Source organism: Manacus candei, unplaced genomic scaffold, assembly GCF_025592945.1.
Source record: "Manacus candei isolate 608988 ecotype Guabito, Panama unplaced genomic scaffold, ASM2559294v1 h1tg000174l, whole genome shotgun sequence".
Classification (NCBI taxonomy): domain Eukaryota; kingdom Metazoa; phylum Chordata; class Aves; order Passeriformes; family Pipridae; genus Manacus; species Manacus candei.
The window spans coordinates 952,216-972,093 of record NW_026138222.1 but is presented as its reverse complement, the minus strand read 5'-3'; the positions used below and the strand labels follow the sequence as shown (position 1 = coordinate 972,093).

General features: G+C 47.0%; 4 long non-coding RNA genes across 25 annotated transcripts; 1 reads left to right on the top strand and 3 right to left on the bottom strand.

The window, feature by feature from the left end:
* Window positions 1-2,771: 2,771 nt before the first annotated feature.
* LOC127463842 (uncharacterized) lies at window positions 2,772-3,220 on the bottom strand. The gene is made up of 3 exons (XR_007901038.1): window positions 3,081-3,220; window positions 2,942-3,040; window positions 2,772-2,901 (listed from the first exon to the last, which is right to left on the bottom strand). It is a non-coding gene; the product is annotated as an uncharacterized LOC127463842 (long non-coding RNA).
* A 4,006-nt stretch (window positions 3,221-7,226) lies between these two features.
* Window positions 7,227-8,296, bottom strand: LOC127463841 (uncharacterized). Of its 2 annotated transcripts, none has more exons than XR_007901037.1 (3): window positions 8,107-8,296; window positions 7,574-7,870; window positions 7,227-7,335 (listed from the first exon to the last, which is right to left on the bottom strand). It is a non-coding gene; the product is annotated as an uncharacterized LOC127463841 (long non-coding RNA). The 2 variants fall into 2 exon arrangements; XR_007901036.1 differs by lacking the exon at window positions 7,227-7,335 and adding an exon at window positions 7,353-7,485 and having other exon boundaries at window positions 7,634-7,870.
* On the top strand, window positions 7,908-17,857 carry LOC127463840 (uncharacterized). 19 transcript variants are annotated; one of them, XR_007901017.1, is made up of 8 exons: window positions 7,908-7,977; window positions 8,424-12,117; window positions 12,554-12,753; window positions 12,850-13,068; window positions 13,179-13,366; window positions 13,751-15,526; window positions 15,630-16,183; window positions 16,526-17,857. It is a non-coding gene; the product is annotated as an uncharacterized LOC127463840 (long non-coding RNA). The 19 variants fall into 19 exon arrangements; XR_007901020.1 differs by lacking the exon at window positions 16,526-17,857 and having other exon boundaries at window positions 12,554-12,598; window positions 12,850-12,913; window positions 12,946-13,068; window positions 15,630-16,486; XR_007901021.1 differs by lacking the exon at window positions 16,526-17,857 and having other exon boundaries at window positions 12,554-12,598; window positions 12,631-12,662; window positions 12,882-13,068; window positions 15,630-16,486.
* On the bottom strand, window positions 16,850-19,313 carry LOC127463843 (uncharacterized). Of its 3 annotated transcripts, XR_007901040.1 has the most exons (6): window positions 19,187-19,313; window positions 18,829-18,932; window positions 18,495-18,648; window positions 17,953-18,139; window positions 17,661-17,797; window positions 17,433-17,541 (listed from the first exon to the last, which is right to left on the bottom strand). It is a non-coding gene; the product is annotated as an uncharacterized LOC127463843 (long non-coding RNA). The 3 variants fall into 3 exon arrangements; XR_007901039.1 differs by lacking the exon at window positions 19,187-19,313 and having other exon boundaries at window positions 18,829-18,960; XR_007901041.1 differs by lacking the exons at window positions 17,433-17,541; window positions 17,661-17,797; window positions 19,187-19,313 and adding an exon at window positions 16,850-16,984 and having other exon boundaries at window positions 18,829-18,960.
* Window positions 19,314-19,878: the final 565 nt, after the last annotated feature.

The following is a 19,878-nucleotide window of genomic DNA, read 5'->3' as shown; positions in this document are numbered from 1 at the left end:
ACTTGAGTGTGACGTTTCTCCCTCCCCCTCCTTTCCCACCCCCCCCCAAAAAAAACACACAAAAAAGCTGCTCTCGGGGTGGTTTTTTCGGCCTGTTTTGAAGCAAATAGGAAATGACTCCTGGTGGTGCCGCCGCTCGAATCGGGGCTATTTTTATCCGGGGGTTTAAAGTTACACGGGTCAGGCTCCGCCGAACGCCGCTCGGGGATCGATGTTTAAACCGCGCCGGGAGGAGGGTCCGGCGATTCCCGGTGATTCCCGGCGATTCCAGCTGTGTCCCGGGACCAAACCAGCCTTCCCTCGGGATCCCCTGCCCGGAGAGGGGGGGCCGAGCCCCGACCTGCTCCCCGAGCTTCCCTTTCCCCTCCCCCCCTCTCTCTGTTTATTTTTTTTCCCCTTTTTGTTTTTTTGTGGGTTTTTTTTGTTCCGGCGATCGCAGCATTTTTGGGAGACAAAGAGCAGGTTTTATTTTTCCCCCCCCCGGTGCCTCCGCTGGGTGTTTTCCCAGTAGAAATCCCTGGATACCCCGCGGTTCCTCGCGGGGCTCTGCTCTTCCAACCCCCCTTTCTGTTGACAAAAGGATCCTTCCCACCCCTCCCAAAAAAAAACCAAGGCGCAGCATTCCCTGTTTTCCGAGGGGTGAGTGTTGGAGCAGCCGGGCTCCTGCGGACAACAAACTTAGGAAGTTGGATGTGTCAGATGACTCCTCTCCACTCCTCCCTCCCTCCCTCCCTCCCTTCCCAACCTTTTTTTTGTTTGCCTGCCTGACTCGCCCGCAGCTCTTCCAGGCCCCGGCTCCGCCGCTTCCCCTCGGGAATCTCCCTCCCTGGAAGCTGGAATCGGGCTCCCTTTGACCCCTGGGGAAGGGATTGATCCGAAGGAATGTCCCCGAGGCGGCTCCTCCCGGCTTTGCCGGGGGTTTTTTTTTTGTGTCGTTCCCCGCCGAGCTTTTTGTTATGAGGATTTTTCCCCCCCCTTCCTCTTTTTCTTTTTTTTCCTGCCGTTTTCACGACGTTTTTTCCCTCTTTTCATCCCTTCTCCAGCGGGAAGGGGGGGGGATAACGGGATGGATGGATGGATTTACGGCCTGCCAAGGGGGGGCACCTTTTTCCCAGCGGGAATAACGCTCTGCCCTTCCCCAGCTCTGACAGCTCGGGGAGCCCGGCGAGCTCCTTCTCCTCCCCGTTCCCATTTCCAATCCCCACACGTCCCCGGTTGTGTCCTTTTGTGGCTCCCTCTTTGTGAGCGGGGAAGGGGAGAGGTCCCTGTTCCCTGGAGAAGGGGGTGGGCAGAGCGGGGAGGTTTGTCGAGCCGGGGTTTGTTGAGCCGGGCTTTACTAATCCGGACCCTCGTTGTCCGTGCCCTGATCCTGGGAAAAGGGGGGGATATTCCCGGGTGAGCCGCGTCCCCCCAGAGCAGGGGATGGAGGGCAGGAATGCGGGAATGACGCCGGGAATGACGCCGGGAACGTTCCGTGCCCCCCAAACCCCCTTCCCGGCGGGCTCCCGTTATCCCTGCGGGAAGCGCCGCGGCTCATCCCAGGCCTGTCCGGGCTTCCCGGAGAGCCGGGATGGGGGTTCCCTTGGCCGGTCTAGGCCCGAGGGGCGGCCTGGGAGCGGTGTTTGGCAGGGCAGAGGCCCCGGAGCAGCGCTCCCAACTCCGCCGATTGGCTGCTCTGTTACTACCCGGAAACCAAACCCGGGGCGGAGCGAGCGGCGGCTCCCGGGGCTGCCCCGGCCGGGGCCTTTGGAACACCCCGAACCCTTTCCCGAGCCCCCCAAACCCTCCCCCAGACCCTTCCCCGCGTCCCGCACAGCTCCTTGTTCCCGCTCCCATCCCCACTCCCTTCCCCTTCTCTGCCGGGTTCCTTTGCCCTCCTTCCCTCTGGAATTCCGTGCTCCCCGCGCTCTGTTTGTAACCGGGAGAGGGAAGTTGTCGCCCCCCGTTTTGTTCCCGAAAGGAATTCCGAGCGCTGCCCAGTGCCCGGAGCACACCTCGGCTAATTTTAGGCTCGGGCCTAAAGTCAAGGAGAATAAAGGTCCAAAGCTGCGGGGTTTGGTTTTGTAATCGCTGCCCTCCCCCCCTCCCCCCGCTCCGTGTTTGCCGAGGGGAGGGCAGAGTTTCCCTTTGGGATAAATCCCTTTTCCAGGCTCACACCACCCTTCCCAGGGCCAGTTGAGCCACGGGAATTGGGAATCACGTGGTGGCCCCTGCTGTCCCTGGCACTGGGAGGGTTTGTTTGGGCAGGGCTTGCTTGGGGTTGGTTTTTATAAAACTTGGGCCTTGCTGGGAAGCTTTGCCGGGGGTCACAGCGGGGGATTTTGGGATTTCGGGATCGCTCCCGCTCCACGGCGCCGTTCCAGGGGGAACCGGGTGGAGATGCTTCCAAACCCCCCCTGATGTGGCAAAGACCCCCTTCCAGCACTGGGAGAGCCCCCCCTGTGTTCCCAGAGCCATCAGGAATGCTGGCCCAGCTCAGGGCTCGACCCTAAATCCAGGGAAACGATCCCTAAATCCAGGGAATCGTGGCTCCTGTTGTCGGGAGAACTTTAAACCCCCCAAATCTCTTCCCAACCCGAGGAAACCAGACCCAAAAATCAGCATTGGTGCCTCAAAAAACTTCCAGGGGTATCCCTGCTGCTCCTGCAGTGGAATTCCGTGTCTTTGGCGGTGGCTGGATGGGTTTTATCCTGGAAAATCATCCAGAATTCCAAGTTTTCTCTCTCCTGTTGTCTGTTGGATTGTGGTGTGGATATTCAAGCTCAGGCTCGTGGAGCAGACCTGGAATCCCAGGAAGCACCTGCTCCATCATGGAGCAGAGCTGGAATCCCGGGAAGCACCTGCTCCATCATGGAGCAGACCTGGAATCCCGGGAAGCACCTGCTCCATCATGGAGCAGACCTGGAATCCCAGGAACCACCTGCTCCATCATGGAGCAGACCTGGAATCCCGGGAAGCACCTGCTCCATCATGGAGCAGACCTGGAATCCTGGGAAGCACCTGCTCCATCATGGAGCAGACCTGGAATCCTGGGAAGCACCTGCTCCATCATGGAGCAGACCTGGAATCCCAGGAACCACCTGCTCCGTCGTGGAATTGCTGGGGTCACGGGGATAAAATTGGGAATTCTGGCTGGGGTTGGGAATGCCCGGAGTGTTCCTGTTGTAGCTGGACATCCTGGCCCTGCTGAAAATAAGGAAAACAGGGAAAAATCAGCTCTTTGTGCTACTCTGCTTTTGGGGGGGGGTTAACTCTTTCCTCGCCTCGTTCCCGGCCTCGGAGCGGTGATTTGGGAATTGATTTGGGAATTGATTCTGGAATTGATTCGGGAATTCTGAGCAGTGGGATTATGTTCCTGGTACTGGTTCTAAAGTGGCATCAGGTTTAACAGGTTTTAGGAGCCGTCTCTTTGTCGTGGCAGTTTCCAAAATCCACCCCCCAAAAAAAACCGAGCGCGGGATTTCGGGATAACGGCGTTCCCTGCTCCCCTGGGGGTGTTCCTGTGGGCTTTTCCAGGGAAACTGGGCATGGATCCATGGCAGGGGATTGTTTGGAAGTGTCGCCACGACCTCCTTTTGATCCCAGGGAACCTTTGGGAAGTGACTCCCACATTCCCAACGTTCCTGAGCTCGGAGCACTCCCAATCCTGCCAGAGCCTGGCAGGGCTGGAGAGCTGGGGTTGAGGCAGGAGGTGTTCGTTTGCCAGGGAAAAGGGATGTTTTTTGGGGAATTCCAGCCCTGGTTATTGCCAGGGAAGGATGTTCTTTGTGGGATTTGGGTGTTTTGGGGGTTGTGTTGGTTTAAATCTCAGGGAAAGCAAAGCCTGGACAGGTCGTTGGGCCCTCATGATTCCCAGGAAATGGGAGGATGTGATCCCTGCTCTGGTGGGGAGCAGCAGCTCTGCTCCCTCACAACATCCACTAATTCCTCCTTTGGATGCATCCCAGATTCCTGTCCCAGCCAGGATTCCCAGGAGAGGGAGTGCAGACACTCTGGGAGCTCAGGGATTAAATCCTGCCCCGTGCCAAGGGATGGGAACACTTGGATCAGCTCATTCCTTGTTGCTCCAACTTTACTGCCTCCATGGAATGCTGCAACCCCTCATCCCAAAGGGATCCCTGCCCTGTATCCCATGGGAAGTGAGAGCAAATCCAGGCTCTGACTGGCTTTTTTCCCCTGTTTTCCTTGGAGTTTTTTCCCTGCCCTGGAGTCAGAGCAGCAGGAATTGGGCTGTTGGGAAGTGATCCCTGCTCTGCTCCTGCCCTTCCTCTGGTGGGGAGCAGCAGCTCTGCTCCCTCAGAGCATCCCATAATTCCTCCTTTGGATGCATCCCAGATTCCTGTCCCAGCCAGAATTCCCAGGAGAGGGAGTGCAGACACTCTGGGAGCTCAGGGATTAAATCCTGCCCTGTGCCAAGGGCCTCTTTCCAAGGGATGGGAACACCTGGATCAGCTCATCCCTTGGAGCTCCTCCATGGAATGCTGAGGACAGGGGTGGCTGCAACCCCTCATCCCACAGGGATCCCTATCCTGTATCCCATGGGAAGTGAGAGCAAATCCAGGCTCCTGACTGGGTTTTTTCCCTGTTTTCCTTGGAGTTTTTTCCCTGCCCTGGAGTCAGAGCAGCAGGAATTGGGCTGTTGGGAAGGGAAGGTGCATCTGGAGCCATCCCAGGATAACGGAGTGTTCCCTTCCTAAGCCAAGCTTTAACCCCAGCCTAACTGGGATAAACACAGGCTGTTCAGGCAAGAGAGATCCCGTAGGATAAAGCAGATTCCCGGGAAAACAGCTCCTGCTTTTACTGCCTCCTTACCCCAGAGCTGAGGGAGAGGGGCCAGGATTTCCCTGCCCTTCCTGCCCTTTATTCCAGCGGCAGGGATTAAATCCTGGCTCCCCCCGGGATTATTTGGGGTGCAGACCCCTGTGGGAGCTGTGGCTCTCCTGCTGTCCCTGCTCCCCTTCCCGCTGGCTCCATGGATTTGTGCTCCATGGAGTTCTGGAATGCCGAGCTCAGGGCCGGGCTCTTTGTGTGCCCTCCCCACGGCAGGATTCCCGTGACATCCTGACCATTCCAGAGGGAGCCTGGCCCCACATCCCAGGGGAATCCAGGGGAGTCCAGGGGAATCCAGGGGAATCCAGAGGAACAGGCTCCCTTCCTTTGGGCACTTGGATTTTGTCCATATTTTTCTCCCCTCCTTTCTTTTTTTCCCTCCTTTCTTTTTTTACCTCATTTTTTATTTCCTCATTTTCCTCCCTCCTTTCTTCTTTTCCCTCCTTTCTTTCCTTCCCTTTCTTTCCCCCCCCATTTCTTTTTCTCCCCTCCTTTCTTTTTCTCCCCTCCTTTCTTTTTCTCCCCTCCTTTCTTCTTCTCCCTTTCTTTTCTTCCCTCCTTTCTTTTCTTCCCTCCTTTCTTTTCTTCCCTCCTTTCTTTTCTTCCCTTTCTTTTCCCTCCTTTCTTCTTTTCTCCCCTTTCTTTTTTTCCCTCATTTTTCCCCCTTCTTTTCCCCCTCCTTTCTTCTTTTTCCTCCTTTCTTCCCCCCCTTTCTTTTCTTCCCTTTCTTTTCCCCCTTTTCTTTTTTCCTTCCTTTCTTTTTTCTCTCCTTCCCCCCCCTTTCTTCTTTTCCCTCCTTTCTTTTCTCCCCTTTCTTTTTCCCCTCATTTCCCCCCCCCTTCTTTTCCCCCTCCTTTCTTCTTCTCCCTCCTTTCTTTTCTTCCCTTTCTTCTTCTCCCTCCTTTCTTTTTTTCCCTCCTTTCTTTTTCTTCCCCCTTTTCTTTTTCCTCCCTTTTCTTTTTCTTCCCCCTTTTCTTTTTCCTCCCCTTTCTTTTTTCCTTCCTTTCTTTTTTCCCTTGTTTTTTCCCCCTCCTTTCTTCTTTTCCCTCCTTTCTTCTCTCCTTTCCTTTCTTCCCTTTCTTTTCTCCCCCCTTTCTTTTCCCTCCTTTCTTCTTTCCCTCCTTTCTTCTTTCCCTCCTTTCTTCTTTCCCTCCTTTCTTTTCTTCCCTCCTTTCTTTCCCCCCTTTCTTTCCCCCCCCTTTTCTTTTTTTCCCTCTTCTTCTTTTCCCCCTTTTCTTTTTTCCCTCTTTTCTTCTCCCCCCCTTTCTTTTCTTCCCTTTCTTCTTTTTCCCTCCTTTCCCCCCCCTTCTTTATTCTTTTCCCTCCTTTCTTTTCCTCCCTTTCTTTTTACCCTTTCCTTTTTTTACCCTTTTCTTTTTTTCCCCTTTTTTCTTTTTTTCCCCTTTTTTCTTTTTTTCCCCTTTTTTCTTTTTTTCCCCTTTTTTCTTTTTTTCCCCTTTTTTCTTTTCCCCCCTCTTCTTTTTTCCCCCCTTTTCTTTTTTCCCCTTCCTTTCTTCTTTTCTCTCCTTTCTTTTCTTCCCTCATTTCTTGTCTTCCCTTTCTTTTTCCCCCTTTCTTTTTTTCCCCCTTTCTTTTTTCCCCTCCTGTCTTTTCCCCCCATTTTTTTCACTCCTTTTTTTTCCCCCATTTCTCCCCCCTCATTTTTCCCCCTCCTTTCTTCTTTTCCCTCCTTTCTTTTCTTCCCTTTCTTTTTCCCCTCCCTCCTTTTTTCCCTCTCATTTTCCCCCTCTCATTTTTTCCCTCTCCTTCCCCCCCCCCATTTTTTCCCCCTCCTTTCTTTCCTTCTCCCCTTTTTTCCTCCCCCCTTTTTCCCCTCTCGTTTTCCCCTCCTTGGGCTGTTCAGAGCTGTTGGATACCCTTGAAATCCTTGGAATGGGTCCCAGTTTTTAGGGGAAAATCCACATCCACGTCCCTGCTCCCACCCTTAAACCAGGACTGGCCCGGAAAGCTGAGCTTAGGGATGTTTGCCCTGGGAAAACCCACTCAGACTGGGCCTAAAATCTGAGATTTTGCCTAAAACCAACCAGTTTTTGGGGTCAAACCAGGTTTTTTCCCCCAGAAAGGTAAAAACCAGTGTGTGCTGCTGAGCCTGTGTCCCAGACTAACCTCCCCAGCCTGGATTAGTGGGTCAGTGAGTAACTCAGAGCAGGTTTTGGGGGCCTCTTGGGCCTGGCTTTGGCCTGGCAGGGGCAGATCCGGGCCTGGCCCAGGGACAGCGGAGCTTTCCCAGCGGGAAAACGGGGGGGAACTTGGGCCTGGGCTGGGCAGGGGCTGGGAACCAGCGGGGTCTGAAAGGGGGTTGGGGTTACTCCTGGTCACAGGGGTGGTTAAAGCTGAGCCTAAACCAAAACGGGGGGTTAAAGCTGAGCCTAAACCAAAGTGGTGGTTTAAAACTGATTTTACACCAAAGTGGTGTTTTAAAACTGGTTCTAAATCAAAGTGGTGTTTTAAAACTGACCCTACACCAAAATGATGGTTTTAAAACTGGTTCTACACCAAAGTGGTGTTTTAAAACTGGTTCTACATCAAAATGATATTTTAAAACTGGTTCTACACCAAGATGGTGTTTTAAAACTGGTTCTAAATTGAAGTGGTGTTTTAAAACTGATCCTACACCAAAATGGTGTTTTAAATCTGATGCTACACCAAAGTGATGTTTTAAAACTGGCTCTACATAAAAATATTTTAAAACTGATTCTAAACCAAAATGGTGTTTTAAAACTGGTTCTAAATCAAAGTGGTGTTTTAAATCTGATTCTACACCAAAATAGTGTTTTAAAACTGATCCTACATCAAAATAATATTTTAAAACTGATGCTACACCAAAATGATGGTTTTAAAACTGGTTCTACATCAAAATGGTATTTTAAAACTGGTTCTACACCAAAGTGGTGTTTTAAAACTGGTTCTAAATCAAAGTGGTGTTTTAAACCTGATTTTACACCAAAATGGTGTTTTAAAACTGGTTCTACATAAAAATATTTTAAAACTGATTCTAAACCAAAATGGTGTTTTAAAACTGGTTCTAAATCAAAGTGGTGTTTTAAAACTGATCCTACACCAAAATGGTGTTTTAAAACTGATTCTAAATCAAAGTGGTGTTTTAAACCTGATTTTACACCAGTGGTGTTTTAAAACTGGTTCTACATAAAAATATTTTAAAACTGATTCTACATCAAAATGGTGTTTTAAAACTGATCCTAAATCAAAGTGGTGTTTTAAATCTGATTCTAAATCAAAAATGGTGTTTTAAACCTGGTTCTAAATCAAAATGGTGTTTTAAAACTGGTTCTAAATTGAAGTGGTGTTTTCAAACTGATCCTACACCAAAATGGTGTTTTAAACTGAATCTACACCAAAATGGTGTTTTAAACCTGACCCTACATCAAAATGATATTTTAAAACTGGTTCTACACCAAAGTGGTGTTTTAAACCTGGTTCTAAATCAAAATGGTGGTTTAAAACTGGTTCTAAGTCAAAGCGGTGTTTTAAAACTGACCCTACCCTAAGACAGTGTTTTAAAACTTAATTTTACACCAAAATGGTGTTTTAGAACTGCTCCTACACCACAGTGGTGTTTTAAAACTGATCCTACATCAAAATGATATTTTAAAACTGATCCTACACCAAAATAGTGCTTTAAAACTGGTTCTAAGTGAAAATGGTGGTTTAAAACTGGTCCTACATCAAAATGGTGCTTTAAAACTGGTTCTAAATCAAAGTAGTGTTTTAAACCCGCTTTATTTGGGCAAAATCCTTCTGAATCCATCTTTTAGGCCGCTCCTAAACCCGGTTTTAGGGACTCAGGGGGGAGGTTTGGACTCCTTGGTCGGAATTCCGGGATTGGCTCCCTGTGTTGGGATGTGGAGCCATTGGGGGACCCTCTGGAGCTTTCCAAGAAAAACCAGGATTTTCCATCGCCGTGTTGGGAACCAGTCGGGGTTAAGCCGAGCTTTTCCCATTGTCCTGGTTTATTCCTAGCGGGAAAGGGGGTTTGGGGGGTCTGGGAAGGGAATTCCAGGTGCTTTGGGAGAGTCCGGGGGCTCCCAACTTGGGGAATAATTGGGGAAGGAAAACAAAGGCCAAAAATCCTGGAATAAACAGGGAAGGGAAAATTAAGGCCAGAATCTGGGAATATCAGGGAAGGGAAAATAAAGGCCAGAATCCTGGAATAATTGGGAAAGGAAAATAAAGGCCAAAATCCAGGAATAATCAGGGAAGGGAGAATAAAGGCCAGAAGTGGGAGTGGATTTGGGGCCTTTGTCCCCTGGGAATTTTCCTCTGGAGCAGGTTGGATAAGTGGGAATGGTGTGGGAATGGTGTGGGAATGGTTTGGGAATGGTGTGGGAATGGCATGGGAATGGTGTGGGAATGGCATGGGAATGGTGTGGGAATGGCGTGGGAATGGTGTGGGAATGGTGTGGGAATGGCATGGGAATGGTGTGGGAATGGTGTGGGAATGGTGTGGGAATGGCATGGGAATGGTGTGGGAATGGTGTGGGAATGGTGTGGGAATGGCATGGGAATGGTGTGGGAATGGTTTGGGAATGGTGTGGGAATGGTGTGGGAATGGTGTGGGAATGGTTTGGGAATGGTGTGGGAATGGTTTGGGAATGGTGTGGGAATGGTGTGGGAATGGTTTGGGAATGCCACAGCACACCCGCTCCGGTGGGAGATTCCCTTGGAATCCTTGGAATTGGGGACCTTTAAGGTCCTTTCCAACCCAAACCATTCCATGATTCCATAATTTTTGTGTCGTCTTGTGCCGAAACTTCCAGCCCTGCGCCGATAAATGAGGAATTCCAGGGGTTTTTTGGGATTTTTGTCTGCTGGGACACAACAGGATAAATTCCATGGTCAGTTAATTCCATAATTAACCACAGAACGCAACAGTTTGGGTTTTTTTGGGAATCTGGGAACGTGGGAGCCCTGAAACTGTCCTCCAGGGCTTCCCGAGTTCCTGAATTCCAGTGGAACGAGAACATTCCGGGATATTCCCCCTGTGATTCCCTCTCCCCCTTTTCCTCCGGGCTTGGAAGGCACAAGGAATGAAGGTTGGGAAGGGGGAATTCTGGAATCTTCTGCGTGTTGGGATTCCAACACCATCTGGGAATCTGCTGCTGGATATCCTGGGGCCGGGATCCCGCGGGATCTCAGGCAGGGAATTCCCTGGAAAGAGGGAGAAGTTGGGGAATATTCCCTGAGTTTTGGGAGCCGAGGGCTGGGTCGGGAGCAGAGGTGGGAATTCCCAATTCCAGGTTCAGGGCTCCTGGAGGCAGGAGGACTTTTCCAGGGGCACATTCCCGATGCCAGGAAGTGGCTGGAGCTGCCCAACCCACCCCAGCCCATCCCAAATGTCCTGGAAGCTGCATCCCAGGATTTTTAGGTCATCCCTCAAACGCTGGATTAGTCAGGCCTGGACTAAATTTAGCCCCTGAGCCAGAGCTGAGGCTTTGGGGCCAAATTCCTGCCTCATCCCTGGGGTTTTTTGGGACATCCCACATCCGGCTGCACCTGGATAAAATCCCTCTTTCCTTTGGAACCTCCTTTTGTCCGTGGAATTCCTGGAGAAGGGAACGGAGGCAGAATTCCAGGGAGGAGTTGGAGGGTGACAGGACGTGGATCACAGGCCTGAATCCCCAAGGAATTCCAGAGGAATCCCCGAGGAATTCTTGGAGATCCAAGAGGAATCCTTGCTTATTCCCAGATTCTGACCTTCGTTTTCCCTTCCCTGATAATTCCCAAATTCTGACCATTATTTTCCCTTCCCAGTTATTCCCAGATTCTGCCCTTAATTTTCCCTTCCCTGATATTCCAGGATTCTGACCTTTATTTTCCCTTCCCAATTATTCCAAGATTCTGGCCTTTATTTTCCCTTCCCTGATAATTCCAGGATTCCAGACTTGATATTTTCCCTTCCCAGTTATTCCCAGATTCTGACCTTTAATTTCCCCTTCCCTGATAATTCCCAGAATCTGACCTTTAAATTCCCTTCCCAATTATTCCAGGATTCTGACCTTTATTTTCCCTTCCCTGACTGTTCCCAGATTTTGGCCTTTATTTTCCCTTCCCTGATAATTCCAGGATTCTGGCCTTTAAATTCTCTTCCCAGTTATTCCCAGATTCTGGCCTTTATTTTCCCTTCCCTGCTTATTCCCAGATTTTGGCCTTTAGTTCCTCTTCCCTGATTATTTTGGGATTCTGACCTTTGTTTTCCCTTCCCTGTTAATTCCCAAATTCTGACCTTCATTTTCCCTTCCCAGTTATTCCCAGATTCTGGCTTTAATTTTCCCTTCCCTGATAATTCCCAGATTCTGGCTTTAATTTTCCCTTCCCAATTATTCCAGGATTCTGGCTTTAATTTTCCCTTCCCTGATAATTCCCAGATTCTGGCTTTAATTTTCCCTTCCCAATTATTCCAGGATTCTGGCCTTTATTTTCCCTTCCCTGCTTATTCCCAGATTTTGGCCTTTATTTTCTCTTCCCTGATTATTTTGGGATTCTGGCCTTTATTTTCCCTTCCTTGATAATTCCCAAATTCTGACCATTATTTCCCCTTCCCAATTATTCCCAGATTCCCACCTTTATTTTCCCTTCCCTGATAATTCCAGGCCTCTCCTCCTTCCCAGATCCCTCTGGTCCATTGGGATTTTTTCCCGAATTCCCAATATTGTCCCCTGGAACAGCTTCAGGTGTTTCCAGGCTCCTTCCTTCCCATTCCCTACAGAAATCTGGGATCAGGGGGGGTCTGGGAAAGCCTCCAGAGCCAGGGGAGGTGCCCTGGAATTCCGAGGGGTCACATCCAGGCTGGGATTCCACGTTCCCACATTTGGGAATTCCAGCTTTCCAGGAGGATGTGGGAACGGGCTGGAATGTGGGACAGTGGGATGTGGGATCTGGGGGTGGGATCCACCCAGGGAGCCCCATTCCAGAGGGAGGATAATTTGGATAATTGGGATGACAGCCGTGCCAGGGAGCCCTGGGATTGTTGGGATCATCCCTGGCCAGGGAATTCCTGCCTCGTCCGCCTGCGGCTTCTGGGATCCAGGAATTGTTTGTGGGTTGTGGGGATGAGAAGAGAGAAAACTGGATCCGATCCAGGGGGTGGGAGGGGCTGGTTCCCAAAGCACTTGGGATTGGAAGGGGTTTGTTCCTGAATTATTTGGGATTTTTAACCAGGATCTGAAAGGGGTTTATTCCCAAATTATTTGGGATTGAAACGTGTTTGTTCCCAAAGCACTTGGAATTTTAACCAAGGTCTGAAATGTGTTTGTTCCTAAATCATTTGGGATTTTTACCCAAGCTGTGAAAGGTGTTTGTTCCTAAATCAGTTTGGGATTTTTACCCAAGATGGGAACTGATTTGTTCCTAAATCAGTTGGGATTGGAAGGTGTTTGTTCCCAAATCACTTGGGATTGAGAAGTGTTTGTTCCCAAATCACTTGGGATTGGAAGGTGTTTGTTCCCAAATCACTTGGGATTGGAAGGTGTTTGTTCCTAAATCAGTTGAGGTTTTAACCAAGGTGTGAAAGGTTTTTATTCCCAAATCACCTGGGATTTTTACCCAAGGTGTGAAAGGTGTTTGTTCCCAAATCACTTGGGATTGGAAGGTGTTTGTTCCTAAATCATCTGGGATTTTTCCCCAGGGTCTGAAAGGTGTTTGTTCCCAAATTACTTGGCATGTTTACCCAAACATGCCAAAGGGGTTTGTTCCTAAATCCTTTGGAGTTTTCACCAGGGATTGAAAAGTGTTTGTTCCTAAATCACTTGGGATTGAAAGGGGTTTGTTCCCAAATCACTTGGGATTGGAAGGTGTTTGTTCCCAAATCATTTGGGGTTTTAACCAAGGTGTGAAAGGTTTTTTTTCCTAAATCACCTGGGATTTTTAACCAGGGTGTGAAAGGTGTTTGTTCCTAAATTATTTGGAATTGAAAGTTGTTTGTTCCCAAATCAGTTGGGATTGAAAGTTGTTTGTTCCCAAATCAGTTGGGATTGAAAGGGGTTTGTTCCCAAATCATTTGGGATTGAAAGGAGTTTGTTCCCAAATCACTTGGGATTGAAAAGTGTTTGTTCCTAAATCAGTTGGGATTGAAAGGGGTTTGTTCCCAAATCACTTGGGATTGGAAGGTGTTTGTTCCCAAATCAGTTGAGGTTTTAACCAAGGTGTGAAAGGTTTTTATTCCTAAATCACCTGGGATTTTTAACCAGGGTGTGAAAGGTGTTTGTTCCTAAATTATTTGGGATTGAAAATTGTTTGTTCCCAAATCATTTGGGATTGAAAGGGGTTTGTTCCCAAGTCACTTGGGATTTTTAACCAGGGTGTGAAAGGTGTTTGTTCCTAAATCAGTTTGGGATTTTTACCCAAGATGGGAACTGATTTGTTCCTAAATCAGTTGGGATTGAAAGGTGTTTGTTCCTAAATCACCTGGGATTTTTAACCAGGGATTGAAAGGTGTTTGTTCCCAAATCATTTGGGATTGAAAAGTGTTTGTTCCCAAATCACTTGGGATTGGAAGGTGTTTGTTCCTAAATCACTTGGGATTGAAAGGTGTTTGTTCCTAAATCAGTTGAGGTTTTAACCAAGGTCTGAAAGGTTTTTATTCCCAAATCACTTGGGATTTTTAACCAAGGTGTGAAAGGAGTTTGTTCCCAAATCACTTGGGATTGAAAAGTGTTTGTTCCTAAATCATCTGGGATTTTTCCCCAGGGTCTGAAAGGTGTTTGTTCCCAAATTGCTTGGCATGTTTACCCAAGCTGTGAAAGGGGGTTGTTCCTAAATCAGTTGGTGTTTTCACCAGGGATTGAAAAGTGTTTGTTCCTAAATCAGTTGGGATTGAAAGGTGTTTGTTCCCAAATCACTTGGGATTGGAAGGTGTTCCCAAATCACTTGGGGTTGGAAGGTATTTGTTCCTAAATCACTTGGGATTTTAACCAAGGTCTGAAAGGTGTTTGTTCCTAAATCACTGGGGTGTTAACCAAGGTGTGAAAGATTTTTATTCCTAAATTACCTGGGATTTTTAACCAGAGTGTGAAAGGTGTTTGTTCCCAAATCACTTGGGATTGAAAGGTGTTTGTTCCCAAATCAGTTGGGATTTTAACCAGGGTCTCAAAGGTGTTTGTTCCCAAATTACTTGGGATTTTAACCAGGGATTGAAAGGTGTTTGTTCCCAAATCACCTGGGTTTTTTAATCAAGGTGTGAAAGGTATTTGTTCCTAAATCCTTTGGGATTTTTAACCAGGGTCTGAAAGGTGTTTGTTCCCAAATCATGTGGGATTTTTAATCAGGGTTTGAAAGGTGTTTGTTCCCAAATCAGTTGGGATTTTAACCAAGGTCTGAAAGATTTTTATTCCTAAATCACCTGGGATTTTTAACCAGGGTGTGAAAGGTGTTTGTTCCTAAAAGTTTGGGATTTTTACCCAAGATGGGAACTGATTTGTTCCTAAATCAGTTGGGATTGGAAGGTGTTTGTTCCCAAATCACCTGGGATTTTTAACTAGGGTCTGAAAGGTGTTTGTTCCCAAATCCCTTGGGATTGGAAGGTGTTTGTTCCCAAATCCCTTGGGATTTTCTCCTTTGCTTTGGGAGCGACCCGGGAACGGTCCCTGTTGGGAGTTGTGCTGGTTGGGACTTCCCTGATTCTGTGATCCAGGCTTGGAATTTGGGATCAAACCCAATCCCATCCCTTGGGACAAATCCCAGGAGCAGCAGCAGCACAGCTGATCCATCCCTCTGGAAGTTCTGATCCTCCTGGATTTGGGAATGATCCATTTGGGATGTGCCCTTCCAAGGGGCAGGGGCTGCCTTGGCACTTGGGGACCGGATTTTGGGTTCAAAGCCAGGGATTTTGGGAGCAAAGCCAGGGATTTTGGGTTCAAAGCCAAGGATTTTGGGTTCAAAGCCAAGGATTTTGGGAGCAACCCCCTTCCACAGGCTGGATGTGGATGCTTATCCTGATTTTCCACCTGTTCCCGGGAATCAGCAGAACTGAACTTTTATTTTGGGGGGAAAAAAAAACCCCCTCTTCCCAATAAAGGAGCAGGAATTCCAGGGAATGATCCTCCCTAAACCAAACACCTGGAGCTCCCTGTGCTCCTTCCAGGTGGGAAATTGGGATTGAAGGCTCTCCAGGATTTCCTTTCCCTCCTTCCCCCCCCGTGTTTCCTGGGATCGAGGGAGTTTTCCTGATCTCCAGCTTCATTCCCAAAGTTTGCTTTCATTCCCTCGCCCTGCAGAATTCCCAGTGCTCTGGAGATTCCTTTGAAAGCTCCTTTTTTTTTTATTGAGGATCCTTTCAGGCAGATCCTTTCCCTCGGGAATGCTGGAGCTCCTGGATCCAGGAGCTGAGTTACTGTTGGGATAAACAACTTGGGAATGGCCTTGAGCTGGAGAGGGTGAGTTTGGATTAAATCTCAGGAAGGAATTCCTGCCTGGGAGGGTGGGGAGAGGCTGGGATGGAATTCCCAGAGAAGCTGTGGCTGCCCCTGGATCCCTGGGAGTGTCCAAGGCCAGGCTGGAGCAACCTGGGATAGTGGGAGGAACTGGAGGAGCTTTAAGGTCCCGGAATTTTCCATGAAATATCAGTCATTCCCAGTTCTCCAGAGGGGAAAAACCACTTCCAGAATCTCTTGGAGACACTTTATTCCCATCCTGGTCGGTGCAGGAAACATCCATGAGGGTGGGAAGTTCTCCAGAGGGGAGGTTTTTGAGATTAAACCACTTCCAAAATCTCTTGGAGACACTTTATTCCCACCTTGGATGGTGTAGGAAACATCCCCGAGGGTGGGAAGTTCTCCAGAGGGGAGTTGGGATGTTAAACCCGGGATTAAATGGTTGGATTGAAGCTGGAACTGCCAGATTTTCCCTGGCACTTCCCAACTCCCTGCTTTCCATGGCACTTCCAGCTCCAGCCCAGGTTTTTCCAGCTGGAATTCCCAGTGGTTGTCGCTGCCCCAGCCCTGGAGGTCGTGGTTTAACAAAGCCTGGCCCAGGTGTGACCCAGCAAAGCCTCAGATCCCTGAATTTCTTATGGAATATCAGTCATTCCCAGTTCTCCAGAGGGGAAAATCCACTTCCAGAATCCTTTTAGGACACTTTATTCCCACCCTGGTCAGTGCTGGAAACACCCCCGAGGGTGGGAAGTTCTCCAGAGGGGAGGTTTTTGAGATTAAACCCGGGATTAAATGGTTGGATTGAAGCTGGAACTGCTGGATTTTCCCTGGCACTTCCCAACTCCCTGCTTTCCATGGCACTTCCAGCTGGATCCCAGGTTTTTCCAGCTGGAATTCCCGGTGCCCCAGCCCTGGAGGTGGTGGTTTAACAAAGCCTGGCCCAGGTGTGACCCAGCAATGCTTCAGATCCCTGACTTTTCCATGAAATATCAGTCATTCCAAGTTCTCCAGAGGGGAAAAACCACTTCCAGAATCTCTTGGAGACACTTTATTCCCACCTTGGATGGTGCAGGAAACATCCATGAGGGTGGGAAGTTCTCCAGAGGGGAGTTGGGGTGTTAAACCCGGGATTAAAGGGTTGGATTGAAGCTGGAACTGCTGGATTTTCCCTGGCACTTCCCAACTCCTTGCTTTCCATGGCACTTCCAGCTGGATCCCAGGTTTTTCCAGCTGGAATTCCCGTTGCCCCAGCCCTGGAGGTGGTGGTTTAACAAAACCTGGCCCAGCAAAGCCTCCCTGAGGGCTCATTCCCACCCCAGCCCAGCGGATAACTCCGTGCTCTGGGAAGATCCCGCCAGATTCCGTCCCCCCAGGGGAGCTGAGATCCCTTATCCCGGAATTCCAGGGCAGCCGGAGCCCAAACAGGACTGGGAGCTTTGCCTCCCCCTGGGAATGTTTTCCTTCCTCAAGGCTGAGGTGTGGGAAGTTCCCTGCAGGGGGGGCTGCAGGGATTTCGTTGGAGAATCCTGGAGGGAAGGGTTTGGTGGGAGAATCCTCGGGATTCCTTTATTTTAACAACCCTCAGGATTCCTTTATTTTAACAATCCCCAGGATTCCTTTAATTTAACAACCCTCAGGATTCCCTCACTTAAAAATCCTCAGGATTCCTTTATTTCAACAATCCTGAAGATTCCTTTATTTTAACAACCCTCAGGATTCCTTTATTTTAGCAATCCTCAGAATTCCTTATTTTAACAATCCTCAAGATTCCTTTATTTTAACAATCCCCAGGCTCCTTGCTTTACAGTCCTCAGAATTCCACCTTTAACAACCCTCAGGATCCCTTATTGTAACAACCCTCAGAATTCCTTTATTTTAATAACCTTCAGGATTCCTCACATAAAAATCCTTGGGATTCCTTTATTTTAACAACCCTCAGGATTCCCTCCTTTAGCAATCTTCAGAATTCCTTTATTTTAGCAATCCCCAGGATTCCTCCTTTAACAACCCTCAGGATTCCCTCCTTTAGCAAACCCTCAGGATTCCTTTAACAATCCTCGGGATTCCCTCTTTTAAAAATGTTCAGGATTCCCTCACTTAAAAATCCTCAGGATTCCTTTAATTTAACAATCCTCAGGATTCCTCCTTTAACAATCCTCAGGATTCCTTTAACAATCCTCGGGATTCCCTCTTTTAAAAATCCTCAGGATTCCCTCACTTAAAAATCCTCAGGATTCCTTTATTTTAACAATCCTCAGGATTCCTCCTTTAACAATCCTCAGGATTCCTTCACTTAAAACCCCTCAAGATTCCCTTATTTTAGCAACCCTCAGGATTGCTCAATAAAGGAATAAATCTTCCTTTATTTTAACAACCCTCAGGATTCCTTTAACACTCCTTGGGATTCCCTCTTTTAGTAACCCTCAGAATTCCTTATTTTAACAACCCTCAGGATCCTTTATTTTAACAACCCTCAGGATTCCCTCACTTAAAAACCCTCAAGATTCCCTTATTTTAACAATCCTCAGGATCCTTTATTGTAACAATCCTCAGAATTCCTTTATTTCAACAATCCTGAGGATTCCTTTATTTTAACAACCCTCAGGATTCCTTTATTTTAGCAATCCTGAGGATTCCTTTAATTTAACAATCCTCAGGATTCCCTTATTTTAACAATCCTCAGGATCCTTTATTTTAGCAATCCTCAGGATACTTTTAATTTAACAATCCTCAGAATTCCTTATTTGAACAATCCTCAGGATCCTTTATTTTAACAATCCTCGGGATTCCTTCACTTAAAAATCCTCAGGATTCCTTTATTTTAGCAACCCTCAGGATTCCTTTAACAAACCTTGGGATTCCCTCTTTTAAAAATCCTCGGGATTCCTCATTTAACAACCCTCAGGATCCTTTATTTTAACAGTCCTCAGGATTCCTTCACTTAAAAACCCTCAGGATTCCTTCACTTAAAAATCCTTGGGATTCCTTTATTTTAACAATCCCCAGGATTCCCTTATTTTAACAATCCTCAGGATCCTTTATTTTAGCAATCCTCAGAATTCCTTTAATTTAACAACCCTCAGGATTCCTTCACTTAACAATCCTCAGGATTCCTTTAACGGATTTTAACAACCCTCAGGATCCTTTATTTTAGCAATGCTCAGAATTCCTTTAACAATCCCAAGGATTCCTTTATTTCAACAATCCCCAGGATTCCTTTGTTTTAGCAATCCCCAGGATTTCTCCTTTAACAACCCTCAGAATTCCCTCACTTAACAATCCTCAGAATTCCTTATTTTAACAATCCTCAGGATTCCTTTATTTTAACAACCCTCAGGATTCCTTCACTTAAAAATCCTTGGGATTCCTTTATTTTAACAACCCTCAGGATCCTTTATTTTAACAATCCCTAGGAGATTCCTTTATTTTAAGAATCCTCAGGATTCCTCCTTTAACAATCCTCAGGATTCCTTTATTTTAACAATCCTTGGAATTCCCTCTTTTAAAAATCCTCAGGATTCCTTCACTTAAAAATCCTTGGGATTCCTTTATTTTAACAATCCCCGGGAGATTCCTTTATTTTAACAACCCTCAGGATTCCCTTATTTTAACAACCCTCAGAATTCCTTATTTTAACAATCCTCAGGATTCCTTTATTTTAACAACCCTCAGGATTCCCTTATTTTAACAATCCTCAGGATTCCTTTATTTTAACAATCCTCAGGATTCCTTTATTTTAACAACCCTCAGGATTCCCTTATTTTAACAATCCTCAGGATTCCTTTATTTTAACAATCCTTGGAATTCCCTCTTTTAAAAATCCTCAGGATTCCTTCACTTAAAAATCCTCAGGATTCCTTCACTTAAAAATCCTTGGGATTCCTTTATTTTAACAACCCTCAGGATTCCTTCATTTTAAAAATCCTTGGGATTCCTCCTTTAACAACCCTCAGGATCCTTTATTTTAACAACCCTCTTTCTTTCCCCTTTTCCCTCTGGCCCGGGAATTTTGTCCTTGTGCCTGGAATTTTGTCCTTGTCCCAGGAATGCTCCATCCATCCCCAAATTCCCACGGGAACGGGCTCCTCCTGCCGGGAGCCGGAGCAGCGCCGGGATCACACCTGGAGCTCCGGGCCTGGACACTCCAAAAAAAACCTGGATACTCCCGGATCCGGCTCCTTTTCCCTCAGGGAATGTCGGTGGGGTGGATTCCGAGCCTTCCCAGCCCTTCTGATTCCCGCTTTATCCCATGGAATTCTGGGTTTGTGGGCCTGAGCGGGAACTCAGCGGGATAGAAAATAGAATCTATAAATAATATATAAATATAGAAATGTAGGGAAATATAATAATATAAAAATAATAGCTAAAAATACAATGCATCACTATATATTTATAAATATAAAAATATTTAATATCTATTGAATATAAAAATATATAAGATTTAATACATAAATGTATTTTTATTTATATAAGTATATAAATATATAAATATATAAATATATAAATATATAAATATATAAATATATAAGTATATATAAATATATAAAAATACAATATATAAATATAAATTATAAATATAGATATATAAAAAATTATATGTAAATATATAAAATATATTTATATATTATATAAATATATA